This window comes from Lagenorhynchus albirostris, chromosome 13 (assembly GCF_949774975.1).
Source record: "Lagenorhynchus albirostris chromosome 13, mLagAlb1.1, whole genome shotgun sequence".
Taxonomy (NCBI): domain Eukaryota; kingdom Metazoa; phylum Chordata; class Mammalia; order Artiodactyla; family Delphinidae; genus Lagenorhynchus; species Lagenorhynchus albirostris.
This window is the reverse complement of record NC_083107.1, coordinates 72591658-72612290: the sequence shown is the minus strand read 5'-3', so window position 1 is coordinate 72612290 and position 20633 is coordinate 72591658.

Below are 20633 nucleotides of genomic sequence, written 5' to 3'. Positions count from 1 at the left end.
GAGGCCACGTGACACAACTAAGGAGCCCATGTGCCACAACTAAGACCCAGTGCCACCAAATAAATAAATAATACTATACGTTTAAAAAAAATGTTGGGAATCAACTTTTAAACTATATACTCACTTGGTCCATAGATTAATTCATTTACTAAATATTTATTGAGTGTCTATGATATAGTATTCACCATTTTGGGTATTAGGCATATAGTAACGAACAAAAATAGTCTCTGCCTCCATGAATTTTATTTTGTCTGTTTTTATATATGGTTTTTTAAATTTATTTTATTCAAGTATAGTTGATCATAGTGGCACTATTTATAGTAGCCAAGACATGGAAACAATCTAAATGTCTATTGACAGATGAATGGATAAAGAAGATGTGGTGTGTATATATATACACACACACACACACACACACACACACACACACACACATATATGTATATATATATATACACACACACACACAATGGAATACTCATCCATAAAAAAGAATGAAATAATGCCCTTTGCAGCAACACGGATGGACCTAGAAATTGTCATACTAAGTTAAGTAAGTCAGAAAAAGAAAGACAAATACTATATATCACTTATATGTGGAATCAAAAATATGACACAAATGCCTCCATGAAGTTTTTATTCTAGAAGGAGACAGATAATGAGAAACAAACAAACAAACAAAAAAGGTATCTAGTGTTATGTCAAGGAATGGTAAGTTCCTGGAAGAAAATGAAGCAAAATGGGAGAATAGAGAGTTTTAGTGGTGTTTTGTTAAATCAGGTGATCAAGGAAGGCTTGTACAACGTTTAGGAAGAAACCAGAACCAAGAGAGGGAGATAGTACTGAATACATCTGGGGGAAGATTACTAAAGACAAAAGGATTAGCAAGTGCAAAGGTTTTAATACAGGATCATGTTTACTACAAAGGAGGAAGAGAAATAAGCCAGTGAAGCTAGATCAGAGTGAGTGAGATAGAGAGCTTCGTTGGTAAGATTGAAGAGTTAGCAAGAGGCCCAAATATAAAGCATTGGTTTAACGTTAAGGACCTTGAATTTGAATCAAAATAAGATGGGAAATCTTTGGAAGGTTTTTTGTGGAAGACTGATCTCATTTGATTTGTCTTTCAAAGGGTTCATTCTAGCTGCTTTGTGAGAAATAGATGGAAGGAGCAAAGTGTGAAAGCAGGGGAACAACGCCTACTGCAATAATTTAGGTAAGAGCTTGTAGAAACTGGAACTACGGTGGTAATTATGGATATGATGAGAAGTGGTCAGTTTGGGGAACAGATTTTAAACTTTAGACCAACAGGATGGATTGAATGCTGGGAGAGTGAGAAAAAAGCAATCAAGCATCATATCTAAAGTTTCGGGCTTGAACAGCTGAGTGAATGGTGGCACCATGTCCTGATGGAGATGCTGAAGGAGAAGCACATTGAGGCTGGGAATGAAATTGAAAAGTTTGTTACAGAAATGTTATGTTTGAGATACCTATGAACACCTAAGTGGATACGCTGAGAAGGTACTTGAATATAAGCCTGGAGTTTCTGAAAGGTCTTGGCTGGAAAGAAAATTTTAAGAGCCTTCAGCATCTAGGTGCTTATTTAAAAGGATGGAACTTGTTGAGGACTTGTTTGAAGTGAGTACAGACAGAGAAGAGATTATGGGACTAAAAGGGGGCATTCCAATTAATGCAATTAATGCATTAAGAAGGCATTCCAATTTAGAAGTTGCAAACTGAAGAGGAATCAGCCAAGGAGACTGAAAATATAGACTAGAAAATAGGGAGGACTGCAAAGGTGTCCCGGGGCCAAGTGACGATGAGGTGATCAATTACACAACAAAAACTAATATGTCAAATAAGACAAGGGCTAAGAAATAATGACCCAGTTTGTTAACGGAAGTCATTGGTATTAGAAGGGAAAAACAGTTTCAGTGGAGAAATGGGGACAAAAATCTGATTGAAGTGAATTCAAGAAACAGCAAGAATAGAAAGCTCAAGAAGGGACTTCCCTGGCGGTCCAGTGGTTAAGACTCCATGCTTCTACTGCAGGAGGCACGGGTCCTATCTGTGGTCGGGAACTAAGATCCCGCATGTTGTGCAGCACGGCCAAAAAAAAGAAAAAAATAGTTCAAGAAGGTTTATATGTAATGAGGAGAAGACAGTGGGAAGACAACCAGAGGCAAAACTTGTTTTCTAGTTTATTCTGTGTGAAAACTGGACAACTTATACCAATGGAATGAGAGCAAGTGCATCTCCTTGAATGGGTAAAAACTCAACCCAATTGCTTACTGTCCAGATGCAGGTAATGGATATCAGAGTTTCTTTTAACTTTATTTTATTATTAAATATATCTTACACAGAAAAATGAGAATATGTACATGTATTTATACATGCATATACATATATTTCTATAATATGTGTATGTGTAGCGAAAAAGAGAGAGAGAGAGAGAAAATGCATTCACATTTTAATATGAAAAGGAATACCATGTATCTACCACCCAGCTTTCGGTATGGAACATTAGCAGTACCTGTGTCACTCCTTGACTGCACCTTTCTCCCTTTCTCCTACTCTGGATTTTGTATTAATCATTCTATTGCTTTTTTTTTTTTTTTTTGCGGTACGCGGGTCTCTCACTGTTGTGGCCTCTCCCACTGCGGAGCACAGGCTCTGGACGCGCAGGCTCAGCGGCCATGGCTCATGGGCCCAGCCACTCCGCGGCATGTGGGATCTTCCCAGACCTGGGCACGAACCCGTGTCCCCTGCATTGGCAGGCGGACTCTCAACCACTGCGCCACCAGGGAAGCCCCTCCATTGCTTTTTAAAATGGTTTCAACACATATTAGTCTATACAAAACAATATTATTGTTTAGTTTTATTCATTATATTTTAAGTGGAAACACACTGTCTATAGTTTGATGATTTATTTTTTCAACAGACATTGTATTTTTGAGATTCATCTATTTTGATCCATGCAGCTACATCCCATTCAGTTTCACTGCTATATAGTATTCATTGTGGTATATGAATATGCTAACATTTATTTATCTATCTTATTGCCAGTGGACAACTTTCAATTGCTTCTAGTACTTTGCTCTTCAGAAAATGCTGCAATGTACTTTTTGTACATAGTTCCTATAACACATGTACTTCTTTCTCTTGGGTATATATCTAGGAATCAAATTTGTGGGCCATAGGACTCATCCATCTTACTTGTATTTGGTAATGACACACTGTTTTTCAGAACAGTTGTCCCAATTTACACCCCTTCCAGCAGGGTATGATAGTTCTTATCACTTCAAAATCTTGTCAACACTTGGAATTCTCAGACTAACTTGTATTCATTTTGTGATTGTGAAACATCAATTTAACATAATTTAATTTGTATTTCCCTTACTGTTAATAATGTTAAGCAGCTTTTCATGTGTTAACATTCCATTCAGGTTTCCTATTTTGTGACATCTGGGTTTTTTTTCCTACTTTTTTACTCCTGGGCTGTTTGCCTTTTGAGAGATCTTCACAATGGCAGTATCTACCTCACGATGAACTACTGTCCCCTACAACTTCTAAGCACAGTGAGGTAACAGGTTTGACACAACCTTCCACTGAACTGAATGGCACTGGAAGGTCTTGCTTTGCTGTTTCCTAGTATTAATTGGGATAGTTCCAAGTCTGAGAAAAAGAGAAGCAAGGCAGAAGCACTCACCCATGCTTATTGACTTCACAAGCTCTTAGTGCCACGTGTATTAACTGAGCAGATTGACTACAAGATGGCAGCCTTCTCTTATCCTGTACTTCATCACTCCAAACAATGTCATTCCCAGTGCAGGACTGACAGGCACTCATGTCCGGCCTCGGTTCTGTATCCCCAATCCATTAGTATTGGCTTGAGGTCAGCTTTTTGAATACAAGATCAATTCTAATATAGTTACATTGACTTCACTCTGTATCAGAGAGTAGACAGAAAGTTGAGAGGGATCAATAAACGCCAAACAACAAATCAGAAAATACATAGTGTGCATGAACCAGTTAGTATGCATGGATTTCTCTGTGCTAGTCATTGATTCAAATATAGGTAGTCCAGAAATAATGTGCTCATGTTTGTATCTGAAGCCAAAATGGAAATCGAACTCCTCAGCCTATGTCTTTAGCTGAATAGAAAATAGGAAATGACAAAATTCTTGGCCTTGTGTTCAAAATCTGAAGTTTTCTGGGTCTGTGTTACCTCTTCAAACTTCATCTTGTTTTCTCTCCAGTTGTTTCTGTTGGACTAGTCTCGTTTGCCTTGTCCTGAATATATGTCCTTTTGTACATATTTCCACCTCTCAACTCCATCATAAACATTAATGTCCCTCCCATCTCTTTTCTGCCTATAAAAACCACCCTCTAACCAAGGCCCTGCCCAAATCTATCTCTTCTATGAAGTCTTTAACGCCATTGCTCTGAGGCTCAAACTGCCAAAATCTTCTAGCACTTATTCTCCTTAGCACTAATTTATAGCCTTATCATGTTTACCTTATCATGTCTTCCTAGTAGGGTTAGTTTGCGATCTGTGTTTGCAACCCAACAAAATAATGACACCTGAAGATCTGGGACTGTGGAGTATCCCCATCTGTGCCACCCATACAGCACATTGCCTGCATACGAGTAGATGCTTAATTAAAACTGATTTGTTAGTACAGACATGTGCTTGCGCTCATACCTCCTGATAACGTCCTGTCCATCAAAGTTGACCAATTTCCACTAGGACCCTGCTCTCCTTTTAACTTGAGGCACTAAGTCAGACAATTTCTACATTTCCATCTTTTTCTTCCACCCATCCTGACCACAGTTTCATCTTTAAGGTGAGCACCTGCCATTAAAGAAAAATCAAGGTAAAATAGCCAGCGTAGTCCTGGCTAAAATACGTGAGCTAACGGACACCCTATTCCTTCCTAAGGTCTACTGGCACATCGTGGTATTCACAGATTCCAGCTTCTTGTTCCTAAGTCTCATCATAGAGATTTCAAATTAGTCTAAAGATGAGACAATCATGTTCCTACAGAATCTCGAGCTGTCTGTGGGCCTGATAACATATGAAGTTATCGGTATTAATAAAGGTAACAGTAAATGTTTTTGACCAAAACAAAAACATTATATAATGCATACTTCTTAGTGCTTTACAGATATTTACTCATTTAATTTTTATAAAAATTCTACAGGATAGGTACTATTACTCTGCTGAACATTGCCTCTTTATCCACTCCACATCCAGTGCCCTCCATTCTTTACTCGGCATCAGGCTCCTTGTCCCCAGGCTTATCACTGAATCCAGCCACTGGGAGATACCAGCAATATATTAGAGAGTGGGAGGAGAGAAAGGTCAATATTTTTTATTTTGTTTTTGCGGTACGCGGGCCTCTCACTGTTGTGGCCTCTCCCGCTGCAGAGCACAGGCTCCGGATGCGCAGGCTCAGCGGCCATGGCTCACGGGCCCAGCCGCTCCGCGGCATGTGGGATCTTCCCAGACCGGGACACGAACCCGTGTCCCCTGCATCAGCAGGCGGACTCTTAACCACTGCGCCACCAGGGAAACCCAAGGTCAATATTTTTACTTTATCAGCTTCCTTTTCACCAGGCCGTGGATTGACAATACATGCTTTTCTCTACCAAAGTTCACAACTTCCATAGCTAGCCCACTCGTAAAGCAACAACTCTCCTAAGAGTTATTACTCTCTCCCCTTGCCCTTTTACCTAGGAAGGGTGAGGGTTTTTTATTGTCAAAGTGTTTTATTATCCCTTGCTAGTTTTTCTTAAGCCTGCTCACATCTTTGTAAATATTCCTTTTATTAAACTCTTTTAAATTCTCCCTTTTGAGTATAGCATCTTACTGCCTGGGCATGAACCTTTATAAGTAAGGAAACTGAGACAATGATATTAAGTAACTTGCTCAAGATCATACAACTAGTGAGCAGCATAGCTGGGATTCGGATCTTGGCTGTCTGGCTCCACAATCTGTGCTCCTATCACATATTGCTCTATGCTCTCCCTGGGTCTCCAAATTTAGCCAGACAACTGGTTTTTAACACCAGTATAAGCCTCCAATATATTCTTGTCAGCTGAAGCCAAGAGCAAAGGCTTCTTTCTTTGCCAGGAGAGAAAGATCATCAGATCAATTTCAGAAGGGATGTGGGCAGAGTTAACCATGAAAAAGGAAAGTATTACATTTGGCCATGGTTTTCCTATGATGTTCTTCTAGGCTTTACTGTTGTCTGTTTTGCATTTAAACAGTAAAGACAGGCATGGATTTAAGAAAAACTAAAAATAGTACACAATTGAAAACAACGATAAGTGGGCAACAAAGAGCTATAGTATAAAATCAAAATCCCACTGTGAAAACTTCAAAGACTCAAGTCAGTCCTTTGCTCAAACTAAAGCCAATAACGAGGTTGAATTTAAACCAAAAGATAACTTTGGAAAGGAACTCTCATGAAGTTACTCAAGGTGGCTGATGAGATACTCCACTCAAATCCTACAATAAAGCAGCCAGTGGTTTGTCCTACAATTTACCATGAAGACAGCATTGTTTTAATGCCACTGTGCATTAGATGCCTATTATATGTGAGGGACTCTACCTTCATATCGTTGTTAAATTTCTCCACATCCTTAAAAGGTAGATAATATTAGTCCCACTTATCTGGTGTAGAGTGGAGGATCAGACTGATTAAATTATTTTCTCAGCATCAAAACATGAGTGGAGAATCAGGATTCAAACTCAAATATGATTCTTAATATTATGTATGTTTTTTTCAAAAAAAGCACTATAATACTCACAGGTGTAGAATTACACAATAATTCAAAATTCAGTGCCCTGGGAAAGGTGAAAACCACCTTGAATTCTATTTAAGCTCTTCCCCATTCTGTAGTGCATATGTTATTTTGGCTGACTTTTGAGATTATACAGATAAAATAAAATGCACTTGTTTTCTTTTTATAGTTCCCTGAAAGCAGCCACAAGTGAAATAAGAATAGATTATAATTCCATGTATACAGCTGGAATTTTCACACCTGATAGCTGAAATAATTTAAACTTGTTAGCTCTATCAAACTCTGCCAATTGCAGAATATACTTGTTTTTATGCAATGCACATAAAATCTTTTACAATCCAAAAATATTGGGAATCATGTCCTTTTCTGATGACTTCTGATGATCATTTAAGAAAGAGAAACCTCGATTTTGGATGGAGTTTCTCTCCTATTATTCTTTTCCCCTTACTTCCCCATCCTCCTGTGCTCAACAGTAAATCAAGTACCTTATTTAAAAGCTAACTTAAAAAAAAAAGTGTGCGGTTTGGCAGATGTAAGCCATGAGTTTCTATAATAATTATTCAGTTTGGGGGACTGCAGTAGATACAACCACAAGATCTGGTCCATGAGCTTTTCTTTGCTGCATACAATTTTCTACCCAGAGGTACAGAGATCGTAGGCTTCTGCTGTTGTAGGAAGTGCTGCTAACAGTGTTTACAAAAATGGTTGAGAAAACCCATGTCTGTCTAACAGCTTTTTACCACATCAATTATAAATGCATTTTCCCTTGGGTGGTATTATCTCTCGCCCAAGGAATCTCCCACTGTCCTGGAGCATTTGCTGAGGAGAATTGATTAGGAAGGCGGCTTCCCAGTAGATGGAAAAAAACTGCAAATGCTTCTGTTTGTTGATGCTGTTGCCCTTGTAGCATAAGTACTGCAAGAATGTGAACAATTACAGCCGAAAATTCAAGCGAAGCTGCTATGACAGGATTGGTAATTCACCCCTGCGGAGCACAGCATACCCAGATATGTGCTGCTGGAATATAACTACCTGGGCAAAGTGGTATCTGCTGGTGAGGGAATTACTGAAGTCAGCCATTTGTAGGGGCAGGAGGAAGACACATATTTTGTTCGGGATGGGCTGGAATTACCTTGATTGGCCACAGTGAACAGTTCTTCACTGATTATGTTTGTATAGACCCAGTTTTCTCTTCTTTTTTTGGTTATAATCATGGAATATTAACTCTAAATTAATTATCAAAAAGAGTTTATTTAAAAATGCTTTCAACAATTCTGGATATATTTCTCAAGCTCATTTGTTTATTAATGTGACCAACTTTTAAAAGTTAATTTTTTTTTTTTATTTTTACTATATAAACCTTGGTGGTATTTGATCCTGACTAAGGCAATTGCATCTCAACCTTCCTTTCAGTCTTATTTCATATTGGAGTTGAATGGCAAAATTTTGTCTTGAAGGACTTTTTCTGTAACACGTAGCTCAGGATCAATATATAGGAAGTATTAGATTAATTAGTGATTAAAAGAAAAATACAGCTTAAGTTGATAGACTTATTTGGGAAAGTGAATATAAGAAGCAAAAGTCTTAAAATTGCTCAGCCTTTTGAACCAGTAATCCATGACTATGAATTTCTCTTTAGGGAATAAATACAACTGTGCTGTTCAACACAGTAGCCATAAGCTATGTTGAGCACTTGAAATTTGGCTAGACTGAGATGTGATATAAGTATAATACCTACTAAACTTTACAGCGGAGGGTTGAATTGAGAGTTTGAGACTGGCAAATGCAAACTCTTATATATAGAATGGATAAACAAAAAGGTCCTATTGTATAGCACAGGGAACTATATTCAATATCCTGTAACAAACCATCATGGAAAAGAGTATGAGAAAGAAAAAAAGTATAATACATACTGGATTTTGAAGACAATATAAAAAATGTAGGTTATCCCTTTAATATTTAATCACATGTAGAAATGAAGTATTTTTAATATACTGGATCAAATAAAATATATTATTAGAATTAACTTCACCTGCCTCTTCTTACTATTTTAATATTCCTATAGGAAATTTAAAGTTATGTATGTGGCTCACATTTGTGCCTTGCATTTTATTTCTATCAGACAGATATCCTAAAAAGAAGAAAGGACTATATGCATGTAAAGATATTTACTACCACATGGCTTATGATGCAGGCATTTTAGTATAAAACTGAAATATATATTTATCAATGAGAGAATGGCTATGAACATTAGAATAGAGATAAATGATTAGATGGTATGCAGATGATACAAATGGCAATATGTGGAATACACTCAACTCACTATGTATTTAAAAGCAGCAGTTGTTCACAGTGAGAGAGCACAGGAGTGCTGATCTTGAATAAAGACCCATAGAAAGGCAACTGACTGTTAATCTATAGGTAAGAAAGTGGTTGTTTCTTTAGGTTCTCATTGTTTTTTCCCTAATCAAGAGGGGCAAGACATTGTAAGAGAAATAGCTTAGGGAAACTATGTTGTGCACTGAGACTAGAGGGATAGGAAGAATGGAGGCAGAGAGCTCAGATCAAAATATGAGACATTGTTGAGACTGGTTCAAGATGGTGGAGTAGGAGGACGTGGGCTCACTCCCTCTTGCGAGAGCACTGGATTCACAACTAACTGCTGAACAATCATAGACAGGAAGACACTGGAACTCACCACAAAGATACCCCACATCCAAAGACAAAGGAGAAGCCTTTGGTAGGAGGGGCACAATCACAATAAAATCAAATCCCATAACTGCAGAGAAACAACTAAATGAAGTGGAGATAGGCAATCCTCCAGAAAAAGAATTCAGATTAATGATAGCAAAGATCCAGGACCTCGGAAAAAGAATGGAGGCAAAGATCGAGAAGACGCAAGAAATGTTTAACAAAGACTTAGAAGAATTAAAGAACAAACAAACAGAGATTAACAATACAATAACTGAAATGAAAAATACACTAGAAGGAATCAGTAGCAGAATAACTGAGGCAGAAGAATGGACAAGTAACCTGGAAGACAGAATGGTGGAATTCACTGCCGCGGAACAGAATAAAGAAAAAAGAATGAAAAGAAATGAAGACAGCCTAAGAGACCTCTGGGACAACATTAAATGCACCAACATTCGCATTACAAGGATCCCAGAGGAGAAGAGAGAGAGAAAGGACCCGAGAAAATATTTGAAGAGATTATAGTTGAAAACTTCCATAACATGAGAAAGGAAATAGCCACACAAGTCCAGGAAGTGCAGAGAGTCCTAGGCAGGATAAACCTAAGGAGAAACACGCTGAGACACATAGTAATCAAACTGACAAAAATTGAAGACAAAGAAAAATTATTGAAAGCAACAAGGGAAAAACGACAAATAACATACAAGGGAACTCCCATAAGGTTAACAGCTGATTTCTCAGCAGAAACTCTACAAGCCAGAAGGGAGTGCCATGATATATTTAAAGTGATGAAAGGAAAGAACCTACAACCAAGATTACTCTACCTGGCAAGGATCTCATTCAGATTCGACGGAGAAATCAAAAGCTTTACAGACAAGCAAAAGCTAAGAGAATTCAGCCCCACCAAACCAGCTCTACATTCTAATCTCTAGTTTACTTGATTTAACTACAGGAGTCTAAATAATTCTTAGTCTGGTTAACAAAATACTGGTTAACAAACTATTCATCTTGGAAGGCTTAGCCTAACTATCACCTTTTAATGAGGTATTTCGTCTACTGTATACTGTTTTTTTTGGTACCTAACTCTGTGATCACCGAAACCTATTCAGTCCTCAAGCTACAAATAGGAGCTCAAAACCTCACTCTGTCTTCTCTTGTATCCCTTTATCAAGGCACAATTTTCTATTGGTTATACTTTCTAACTAGCTCTTCATTTCCTCTCTTCATCTCTACCTTTTCTCCATTTTAGGCTCACCATTTTTAGCATGCCTGGATTTTGGCCCCTCCTAAGTGGTCTCACCTACTCTGATCTTGTCCCACCGGCCCAACCACTCTCCTTATAACCAATAAAGAATTATTCCAAAAACAACTGATTATTCACTCCCCTCCTTGAAGGTCTTTACTTACTCTCCATCACCTTCAGGGTAACATTTCTAGTTGTTTACAAAGCTCTCGGTTGCTGGCTCTATCCATCTGGCAACATCTCTCAGTATTTACTATTTTACAGTTTATGCTCCAGCAACACCAGTTTGTTTGTTGCTAAATACAGCATGTGGTTTTTAGGTTTTGTGTCTCTTCCCGTAATCTTCTCTCTGCCTCTTTGACCATTCCCGACCCACACTGCATATAAACACATTGCATGTGACTTATTCCCTCTTATCCTTTGAAATTAAAATGAGTGTGGTTTTCTCTAGGAAATGATTCGAAAATCAGTTCTGATATTGACAGCTGGTTTCACTGCAGTTCCTCTACTCTCTCCACTCCCATGTCATTTAAACATAGAGCTATCTATTCATTTTCATGATTTTTCAAAAATATCCACGTTTGTCCCCCTCAGCAGACAGCAAACACCTCAAGAGAAGAAAATATATCTTATCTGGTTCTCTGTCACCAGCTTCTATATGTGGTGGGCACTCAATACCAGTTTGCAGAATGAACTAGCAAAGAAGGCCAGCTGAGCCCATTGAACACAAAATAGTTATAATGACAAGAGTTTAACCCAGTTTTAATTGTATTACTGCTAGTGATCAAACTAACATTTACTTAATCTAAAGGCACTCTCTTTTTTGTTCTAACCAAAATATTAGTGCTAAGGTGAACAATTCTCTTGGCTTCTCTGGAATGTTAGTTTCCACGTAACAAAAGATCCTGACACAGACTACCTAAAGAGACAGAGAGGAAAGGAATGTGCAGGCAGATGTCACCTTGAACTTGCTGGGTGTGTTTCAAGTTTATGAGATCAGTCAGTTATGGCTTGCAAAGGTGAATTCAGGTCCAGGTAAGTGTTAGTATTAGATATTTGAGTTTTGTAAGAAAAACATTTTCCATTGGGTTGCTCATTTTAAATACCATGACCAGAAGTGTCCACAGGGAAATCAAAGAAATGTGTTTGCCTTTACCTCTCCTTGTCCTATGTGCTATCTGTTCCAGGATTGTGACACTGGACTGCTTTTGTTTGGTGAGTATGGATTCCCTCAGGGACCCTGACGTATCTTTTGAAATTCCAGAGAAACAAATTGTCACCTTATACAGTTCATTGGATAAGAATTTATGTTAAATGTACAAAATGCATGCTACGGAATTTTTAAAAATCTGGCCACATTTGCAGATATTCCTCCTCTTATACAATTTATTATAATGGGAACTACAAATAAATCAAAGATGTCTCCAGAATAGAAAATATCACTTATAATCACATATCCATATTTGCCACTGACAGGTTTAAAATCCAGAGATGGTATAGAAAAGGGTGGAACCATAATAAAATAATTAAAAATTTTTAAAGCCTTCCCTTGCCAAGACCAGCAGGTGGGAATCATATGCAGTATGCAAAACTTGGATCAGGTTTGTAAGGGATGATCTCCATAGCCCCTGTTTCTCTACAGATGACCCACTGCAAAGTCAGGAGCAAAGGCCACCTTTCTGGCCAGTAGCCCCTCTCTAATGTGGTTAGATGGCAGTAGCTCAGACTTTACATAGCAGCTGATGGCCAAATAATCCAAGTGTAATTAAAAGTCATGTTCAGAAGACAAAAAGAAATCCCCAGAGAGTGGTTTCCAGGAGTAAAGCTATCAGGAAGCCAGACAGGAGGCCAAATACAAAGGATATATGAGCCAAAAATTACTTGGGAAGAAAAGGGACCTGGCTAAAGATGGAAGCACTGAAGAGAGAGGCTCGAAACTCACCAGCTCCAGAAGCAATGGCTGCTCAGAGCTGATTAGCTACCTGAAGTTGACAGGAAAGGAAAATAAGAAAAATCCCTGCCTTGGACCTGAAACAAGAGAAACGCCCTAAGCTCATTAGCATCAGGGAGCCAAAGGCATTGTTCCCACACAAAATTAGCTGAGAGAATTATAGAATAATGACTGTCTTTGGAAAACAGTCTTAATGCCTGGATGGAGCTCTTGTGCCCCACGTACATGATTTCTCTTATGGACAAAAGGGAACCTCTGTATGGAAGTCTGTGACATCAGCAAATAAATTTGGCTGGATTTCCCTGGTGGGCATGAGAACTTATTGAGGCAATGAAAAATTATAAAGTGGTAAAACAGTCTGATAGGAAAACCTTTTGGGAAAAAAATGTTCTTCCTTCATCAAGGCAAGTTTCTGTGATTTAGGTTAGAAAAGAAACACGTCAAATGTGTACTCCAAGAAAATGGTACTACCTGAGTCTCCTCTTTGGGCAGCTTTATAACTAAATACAGAAGGCAGCTTCTTCTGGTTGACGCATTTTTTTCTGGATTATCTCAATTTGGTGGAAGTCATGATCCTTAATGAAATATTTATGTGATAGGAGGTGAGATAAATTTCCCTCTGTATAAGCAGAATTATTCGCCAAAATTACTTTCAGACTATCTGATTTCTGCTTGTTGAACAGTAAGAGGGCATTATTTGGATAACCAGTCTTACAGAGCAGAAGTGCACACGGAGCCTGGACTATTTTGTGAAGTGTGCAGGATAGTGGGATTTTTTCTGAACAACTGCTGCTTTTAAATAGGAAGTGCTTAGTAATTAAGTATACGAAATTTTTATTTTTAGTCTAACACAGTTTCAATCCAAAAGGCTGGAAAAATTGGCACCACGTATGTAGCATGTGGCTGGGGTGATCTGGTTTACAATACAGACTATGTACCATTCACGACATTCACTTCTGGGGCAAGTGCTCTGGAGAATCTCAAAAATATCACTTACCTCCAGAGCAACTAAAAGTAAGACTCAATGAGAGGCTTCCGTGACTGTCAACCAGGAGGGAGGAATCCTACATAATAAAATACTAGGTACGAGAAAAACAAACAGTGTAAACTCAAAACTGAAAGTCACGAGCACAGACATTTAAAATCGCAGGCAGTGATGTGTGACTTAGCTTGTTTTCTTATCAGCAACTCTAGAATAAGTGTCTGCAAGCTTATTTGGGTTCTAAACAATACTTAAATAGTCCAAAGATATCTTAGGGAGAGCATATATTTTAGAGAAACTACAGAGATTTTTTTTCAAAAGTATATTGAATGGAACTGGAGGTTTCTTTGGTGCAGTGAGGTAGCTCCTGGTTTCTGTCCTATAGATGAATATGGAAGTTTTCATGGAGGCAGTGAAATGGAGCAGTTAGAAATGATGACTGTAAAATAAAATACAGCTAGAATACAATCCTAGTTCTGCCTGAACATTCCTTCATTTTCCTGAACTCCATTTTCTTCATCTATGAAATGGAGATAAGAGAACCTATATCGACAATTGTTATAAGTACTAAATGAGATGAGGCTTGTTCCATGCTTAGCACAGTATAGGATAATCGTTCCACAATCATGCAATAAAATAAAATTAATTAAAGAGACTCAATAAGTCACAGATGACTTTCTATTTAGTGAGCTGTTTTAGAGATTCACAGTGACTGACGGTGAGTAAAATGTTTCTTTGATAAGGAAAACTCGGTGAACATAAAGTCTTATTACGCCACGAGAGGTAATTGTAGCAACTGCTATTATTATAAGGATACCCAGGAACTCAACAGAGTATTCTTATATCTTCCACGTTGTCTCCCTGGATTTCTCAAGGTGATAAATGACAGACGGTTCCACGTGACCTTCCTTTTTCTTTCTGTGGTTGTACCAGTTTGCTTTATTGTGCCTCTTGCATTACTTGACAAGACCCGCCCATATGTAAACATTAGTAATTTATTTCTTCAAATTTTAATGACGATTTTGGATTTTTAAAGTAGGAAATAAAGGAACCAAACAAAATAACATTCTTCATGTATGTGATGAGGGTGGAGTTTGGAACTTGAGTGAAGTGGGAGGAGAAGGAGGGTGTTGTTGGGTGTGGGAGCTCAGAAACACTTAAGGAGGTCTTCATCTCTCAAGCAATAAAGGGCTTTTCCCGACTTCCTTTTGCAGCCTGTTGTATACCATGTGACATTATATTTCTCCCAACCAAGTGGGCTCTTCTAAAGCAAGCCAAGATACACCAGATAGCCCCATATTTTCAGGAAAAGCAACACTTTATGTGTAGAACATATATGATTTGGTGTTTTGATGAAACAAGTCACTGTTATTCACTGCTTTCGAGAACCATGAATATATGACACTTTATAGTTTGATTTAAAGAAATCTTGTCTTATTGTTATGCAAACTGTTATCTTTACCAGCCCCAGATCTTGAATCATCACCATTTAAGACAATTTTCAAGAAATTAGAGTAGAAAGTGAATATCACTCCTGTACAGAAATTATTTGGCTTACCAGGGGAATTCTTAAAACTCTTGAATGAAATTCAAATACTATTTTTATTTAACCTTTGTTTTGAGAGAGAGGGTAAAAAATCCATCTCTTAAGGCAATTTCACTAGGAAGTTTGTCTTCATTCATTAACTCACTCGCTGCCTGTATTTGACCTTATTGACAAAGATGTTCAATATATAACTGGACATCATTGTTATGACCACGGCTGGTAAAGTGAGGCAGAAAGTAAATTAGAAAACGAAATTATGACCTTTCTTGGATAAGTTAAGTTTCCACTCTGGGGGGAAAGACTGTGCCTTTAAAAAACAAAATATTTAAAGAAGCACTTCTGTTGGCTATAGCAAAGAGTAGAGAATTTAAAAAAAAAAATATTTTCTTTTCAGCAATCAGAAGTCAGTTATACCTTGAAAACAAACATACAAAAACAACCACCACCACCACCACATCAAAAACCCCACAGAATTTTTTTTGGAGGTTAGTTCGTTCAATAATTTCAAAGTTTAGTTAGATGCACAGAGGTTATAAATTCATAAACTCTCTCATGCTGATGTAGGTAATATCAATGATACAGACTTTGCCAAAGATTGCCTAAATGACTTGAGGACAAAGAAAGAAAATACTGGGACATGAATTCAACCTGAAGGGTTTTAAAGAATTCTCTTATTCCTTGAAGAAAGCCTACTTTCATCACCAATGCAAGCCCTGGCAACTGTGATACTCTGCTTACCCTTACTTTTGTTAAGTTAGGGCATTCAACACTTGTTGGAATCAAAACAAAAACATCAGAATCAGCTGGATGTCGAAGCTGGTATCTCATTGAAATTTACTTTTGAGCAATAAAATGGTTTATGTTCTGTTTATTTTATACATTTTGGGCTTATTCGCCCTTTTCCAGGAAGAAGCCATTTATTTTTGCATGAAAAATGAGAGGAATAATATTTGTGAAGATTTTTACAGTCAATATATGTAAAGGAAATACATTTCCAATGCAAAAATAAGTTGCATAGGGGAAAAAATTCTTGCATGTGTTTCTGCACATTTTTCTGTGAGGGAATTTCATAGATTTTACCAAATTCTCAAAAAGTCTAGAGAGTGAAAGATGTTACTGAACAACTGGTCTGTAGGAAAACTATTCTGAGTGATTAAAAATAATAGAACCAATGAGTAAGTAAGTACAGGAAGTTTAGATTTTGAAGGATATTAAGTGGAGTTGTAATTAGTCTTTTAAATGCTGTTATTAATAGGAGAGAGAAGAAGGAAAGAAAAGGTTATCTTTTCTGAAGTTGCTTAAGAAATGTCAAGTGTTGGGGCCATACGCATCCAATATCTCAAATAAATGAAGTCAATGAACTTGTCTGTAAAAGAAAATACCAACCCCCTGCCCCCCTGCCAAGATACATTTAATTTTGAAAGTAGGTACTTCATTAATCAGAGACACAAAATCACCTAGAGAAATTATTAAAATGCAGGTTCAGATTTGGTACATCTGGGGTAGAGCCTGAGACTCTGCATTTCTAACAAGTTCCCAGATGAAATCACTGCTGTTGCTCTGTCACACATTGAATAGCCAGGCCTAAGGCTAACAAATAAATGCTGTGGTGAGCAAAGTAAAGAGTGCATGCATTTTTTTTAAATTAATTAATTAACTTATTTATTTTTGGCTGTGTTCAGTCTTCGTTTCTGTGCACGGGCTTTCTGCAGTTGCAGTGAGTGGGGGCCACTCTTCATCGCGGTGCACAGGCCTCTCACTATCGTGGCCTCTCCCGTTGTGGAGCACAGGCTCCAGACGTGCACGCTCAGTAGTTGTGGCTCACGGGCTTAGTTGTTCCACGGCATGTGGGATTTTCCCAGACCAGGGCTCGAACCCGTGTCCCCTGCATTGGCAGGCAGATTCTTAACCACTGTGCCACCAGGGAAGCCCCAAGAGTGCATGCATTTTATCTGACTTGCTAATTTATCTTGCTTTGGCACTTGGTTTACTTTTCCTTGTTACCTACACACTAGGGCAAGCATCAATGCCTTATATCTGCATTATTGTCATGCATTATTATGCATTATTGCATATACTAACTGTTCTCTCTACCTCCTATCTGCCCTCCTCTCCAAAATTATAATATCATTATTATTGTTTTTGTTATTACTATCATTCATGCTACCTGTCTTACGCTCTTTTAAACTCTTCATAAATATTGGCTCATTTATCCATCTGGCTGCCACACTAGTCACCTTGCAAAGTATTATTTTTATCATATTACTTTCATGCTCCAAACATTTTAGCAGCTCCAATAGTTTCCTTAGAATTGGTTCAGATTTTTTTCTCCTGAACTCTTCCATTGACCATCATTGTTCCAGAGTCAGAACTTCCCAGATAAGGCAAATTTGTGCCATTCTGTATTAAATGTAAGCTGTAACCTACCATAAATTATCTAGTAAACAGAGTCACCTTTGATCATCTATAGTCTAGAATATGTTTTCATCTTTTCCCTAGTATACAGGCAAGGCCTTTATAATTTTTATAATTCTCTATGCATGAGAGAGAGTACCGATCATTAATGTGTCTGGATTATTCAGTGTTTAAGAGTAGATGTGAAAAAACTAAAAATAGTACTATCATATGATCCAGCAATCCCACTACTAGGCATATATATGGAGAAAACGATAATTAGAAAAGATACATGCACCCCAATATTCATTGCCACACTATTTACAATAGCCAAGACATGGAAACAACCTAAATGTCCATCAACAGATGAATGGATAAAGAAGATCTGGTATATACACACAGTGGAATATTACTCAGCCATAAAAAAGAATGAAATAATGCCATTTGCAGCAACATAGATGGACCTAGAGATTATCATACTAAGTGAAATAAATCAGACAAAGAAAGACAAATACCAGATGATATCACTTGTATGTGGAATCTAATTTTAAAAAATGATACAAATGAACTTATTTACAAAACAGAAACAGACTTACAGATATTGAAAACAAACTATAGTTACCAAAGGGGAAATGTGGGTAGGAGGGATAAATCAGGAGCTTGGGATTAACATACACACACTACTATATATAAGACAGATAACCAACAAGGACCTACTGTATAGCACAGGGAACTCTACTCAATGTTCTGTGATAACCTAAATGAGAAAAGAATCTGAAAAAGAATGAATATATATATATGTATAACTGAGTCACTCTGTGTACACCTGAAACTAACACAACATTGTAAATCAACTATAAGCCAATAAAATATTTTTTTAATGTAGATGTGAATAATAAAGATTATGAGAACGCTCAAGGGGAAAACAGGAGGAGACCTAGTAGGACCAAAAATAAGTTGGCATGTACATCCTAAATTTTTTTGTATATCCTGATATTAAGTTCATCCATACTGTGTCTTTGTTAATTGATATAGATGGTTATAATGTTAGGTGAGGAATACCTTAAAATTATGAGGCGGTGCGGTTTTCATGAACTAAAGAACTCTTGGGAAAAAGTGTACAAGTTCACAAATATTCACATCAGCACTATTCACAACAGCAAAAGGTGGGAACAATCCAAATGTCCATCACCTGGAGAATGGATAAACAAATGTGGTATGTCCATACAACAGAGTATTATTCAGCTCTAGAAGAGAATGCAATACTGATACACACAACAACGTAGATGAAACTTGAAAATATTATGCTAAGTGGAAAGGGCCAAACACAAAAGGTCAGATATTGTATGATACTATTTTTATGAGATATTCAGAATAGGCAAATCCAGAGACAGAAAGCAATTAGTGGCTGCCAGAAGCTGAGGGGAGAAGAGACTGGGGCATGGAGTTTCCTTTTGAGGTGATGAAATATTTTAGAACTAGATAGTGTGGGTAGTTTTACAACATTGTAGATGGAATAAATGCCACTGAATTGTACATCTTAAAATGACTAAAATGATGATTTTGTAGTATGTGAATTTTATCTAAATTCTAAAATATGTATATGCTTGAGAGAAGTTTGGGGTATTATATTGTCTATGCATCACTGGATTCTTTGGTCCCATGAGGTTACTGAAATCTCCCATAACTGTCAGCAGATTGGGCTGCTTCTCTTTAAAGTTACCACCAGGACCTCAAATGGCCAAAAGGTTGCTCAGATTTCCAATCCATTCATGCTAATCTTACTAATTCAAACCAGCCTATCTAGAATTCTGGCCCTTTATAATGAGATTTATTGTGACTTGACCTTAGTAAACACAGCTCCATATAGATAAATCACCTCAGAGTCCCATGAATGCATGAGCATGATTTTCACATCCATACTTTTCCTGATGTTATTAACCCCAGCTGAAATACTCCACCATCTCCACTAGACACATCTTATCCATTCTCTAAGTAGTAGCTAAAATTGCATCAGTATTTATCACCACTCTTTTCTGAAAGACCTTGTTTCCTTCTGAACTGATGAGGTATATCCAACCCTCAACTCCTTTAAGTATTTCCTCTGCTACCTTGTCTTTTCAACCAGTTTATGAGAATTTAAAATTGAGACCATCTGTGTTAATATGACTTAGCTAAGTCTGTAGGCCACTGATCTCAAAATAACTTGTTTGTTCCAAGAAAGCTTTGCCCAGAAAAGAGAAGCTGTAACCTAATAAATAATTTCAGTTTGCTTCAGGAATTTCCCACAATTTATGTGACACCTAGGAAACAGCTTACTTATTAACCACAGATTACTTATCAAGACATTCACGCTGCTGTACTGCCATTCTCACAAGTATATTACAAATTGTACCCAATCCCAATCGATCCCACCTTTAAAGATCTACCTTAAACAACTTGAACTCAGAAGCCAAAGCCCTATAAATATTTGAATTCTGGTTTCCCCAGTTCAGGCATTGCTTGATTACATCAAGATGGTGCTTTCCCTTAATGCAGGAAATCCTAACAAAGGTTTAGTGTTGTTCGATTAGCAGCTTTCTAGTGATAATTTGGGGGAGTTCAACATCCTAAAGCATGAACAGGGCTTCATTATACTCACTTTATCCATTGAACCATGATGGCTGCAGAGGGATGCACTTCATAGTGGAAGAAGAGTGGGAAGGAAGGGCTGTGTGTGAAGAAGGAAGGAAGGAAGAAAAAAAGAAAGAAAGAAAGAGAAAGAAAGAAAGAAAGAAAGAAAGAAAGAAAGAAAGAAAGAAAGAAAGAAAGAAAGAAAGAAAGAAAGAAAGAAAGAAAGAAAGAAAGGAGGGAGGGAGGGAGGGAGGGAGGGAGGGAGGGAGGGAGGGAGGGAAGGGAAGGGAAGGGAAGGGAAGGGAAAGGAAAGGAAGGAAGGAAGGAAGGAAGGAGGAAGGAAGGAAGGAAGGAGGAAAGAAAGAAAGAAAGAAAAAGAAAGAAAGAAAGAAAGAAAGAAAGAAAG